General features: G+C 32.8%; 1 pseudogene; it reads left to right on the top strand.

Annotated features, from left to right (window-relative positions):
* The first annotated feature begins 945 nt into the window (after nucleotides 1–945).
* On the top strand, nucleotides 946–2,715 carry LOC113560045 (annotated as a pseudogene).
* The last annotated feature ends 139 nt before the right edge of the window (nucleotides 2,716–2,854 follow it).

Raw genomic sequence — 2,854 nt, 5'->3', positions numbered from 1 at the left:
CTAATTAAAAGCACTGGAAAATTATTTTAAAAAAACTTCCTTTAAAAAAGTAATAACATATATAATTTACAAATTGTTAAAATTATTACAATCATTGAATACCGCCATGTTAATAATAATAATAATAATATAAAATCTTTTAATTAGTTATCTTATTAGTAGCAAAATTAATATGTTTAAATAAAATTATAATTTTAATAATTCTTAACAAAGCTTATATAGTCTAGCAAATGGTCTACATCAAAGGATAATAAGGGGACACAAAGAATTAAAGAGAAAGTCTGGCAAATAATTTGTTCAAAAATAAAAGAAGCTGGATATGTAGTATCAGATGATATAATAGATCAGTCATTCTCAAAGTGGGCGATAGCGCCCCCTAGTGGGCGTTGGTGGTCTTCAGGGGGGCGATAGGATGCCCGAAGGAATTTTGGGGGCGTTGAGTTAGGTTTAGGGGGCGATACAAAAAATTATATATATAAATATTATAATTATATTATATTAAAAAAAGTCTCATTTATATATTTATACATATATTAATACAAAATTTAATATAGTAAATCTATATTTATTAAAACAAAATACCACACATTCAATGATCGCGGATTAACTAATAATATAGCTAGTATATTATAGCTAATAATATACCACCAATACGTAATGTGCGACGCGATGGCCCACGGGTTTCCAGGTATTGTCGTGTAGATATAAAAAGTTCCTAGAAGTTTCGTCGATGTCGTCGTCGGTATTTAATGATCATTAGCGTTATAGTAACTACGACAATAGTCGATAACTTAGTATTTATATTTTATAATATTATATTGCGTCCAATTTACGATGCAAGCCTTAACTCAGGCTTTAGTATACGATTTGGTGTCGAACCGTGCCGACCACGTTTTTATTTTTTGTGCACGTATAAAATATCTACATATTTCTGAAGTGAAAACTATGTCGGAAGCAAAAAAGAAAAAAAGACAATACAGTGCGGAATACATAAAATACGGATTTATTCAAAGTCGGACAAATCCATCATCGCTAATGTGCCTCATATGTCAAAAAACATTTTCAAATGAAGCAATGAAACCTTCTCGATTACTCGATCATTTTAATAAAATGCATTCAGATATGAAAGACAAAGATGTGACTTACTTTCAAAATATGGAAAAAAAGTACGTAGCTCAACCTACTTTATCAACGCTTTTTTCTGCGGCTTCTAAGCAAGATAATGATGGGCTTCGTGCGTCGTACAATATATCACTATTAATTGCTAAAACAGGCAAACCGCATACCATTGGGGAAGACTTAATTTTACCAGCATTAAAAGAAGTAATAACAACTGTGCTCCATAAACCAGCGGCAGATATTATCCGAAAAATTCCTTTGAGCAATAGTTCTGTACAAAGACGAATTGATGAGATGGCCGAAAATATTGAAGAATCATTGTGCAATCATTTGAAGACTTGTCAATTTTAAATTCAGTTGGATGAGTCCACTTTACCAACTAATGAAGCATTATTGTTATCATACGTGAGGTTTATAAAAAATGAGAAAATATGTCAAGAACTATTATTTGCGATAAATTTAGAGACAAATACAAAAGGAGAAACCATATTTAATACACTGGAAAAGTTTTGTTATGAAAAGCAAATCCCTCTGATGAATATTATGTCAATTGCTACTGATGGTGCCCCAGCTATGACAGGGCGACACAAAGGCTTCATAGCGTATTTAAAAAATAAAGTTCCAGACGTGCTTGCTGTACATTGCGTCATTCATCGCCAGCATTTAGTTGCAAAAAATCTGAGTGAACGCCTGCATAAATCACTGCATTATATTATTAGAGCAGTTAATAAAATCAGAAGCAACTCACTAAATGACAGATTATTTAGTCAACTTTGCGTTGCTAATGATGAAGATTTCAATCGATTGCTGCTTCACACAGAAGTGCGCTGGCTGTCAAAAGGTACTTGTCTGACTCGATTTTACAATCTGTTTGACTCTGTGATAGAGTTCCTGAAAAACAGAGACACAGGACTTCGCGATAACCTCATCACATCAAAGAATGATATTTCGTACTTGACAGACCTCTACAAGTTATTTAATGATGTCAATCTCCAACTTCAAGGTGACGACTTGAACTTGACTAAAACAAAAACTGTCATTTCTACATTCGTTGCCAAACTGCTATTATACAAGAGAAATATTGGTAGACGTGAATTTAATAACTTTCCTAATTTAGCAGCAGCATCTTTTATCAACGATGACTTGGTTGTTTACTGTCAACACTTGGAGAACCTCCACAATGATTTCAAAGAACGATTCCAGGACATTTTAAACATGGACATACCAGACTGGGTATTAGATCCTTTTTCAAATGTCAACACAGCAGAATCATCCCAGTTAGAAGAACAACTTTTAGAATTGACCACAAATGAGGAAATCAAATTCAAATTCAAGAATGGCTATCAAGAATTTTGGCTGCAAAAGCCAATCATGGAACTGTACCCTAGTTTATGGTCGATTGTTCAACGATTTCTGATAGCATTCCCATCATCGTATTTGTCTGAGCGTGGATTCAGTGCTGTAGCAACACTGCTAACAAAAAAGAGAAATCGGTTGCTTGTTACCGAACGCGGTGATTTACGGCTGTTTTTGAGTAAATTTGAGCCAGATATTAACAAACTCGTTAATGCACATGGATTCCATCACATTAAGTAAATTTTATATTTTGAATTCATAACTTTTTTAGCATGATTTTAATAAAAATACTTTTAAGTATGAAAAAGTATGCGTTTTAATTGCTGTCATCCAAAAAGCTAATTTAAAATTTATGTTAGAACTCAGAAATTAGATATAG

Source organism: Rhopalosiphum maidis, chromosome 3, assembly GCF_003676215.2.
Source record: "Rhopalosiphum maidis isolate BTI-1 chromosome 3, ASM367621v3, whole genome shotgun sequence".
Lineage (NCBI taxonomy): Eukaryota > Metazoa > Arthropoda > Insecta > Hemiptera > Aphididae > Rhopalosiphum > Rhopalosiphum maidis.
This window is presented reverse-complemented; position numbering and strand designations above follow the sequence as displayed.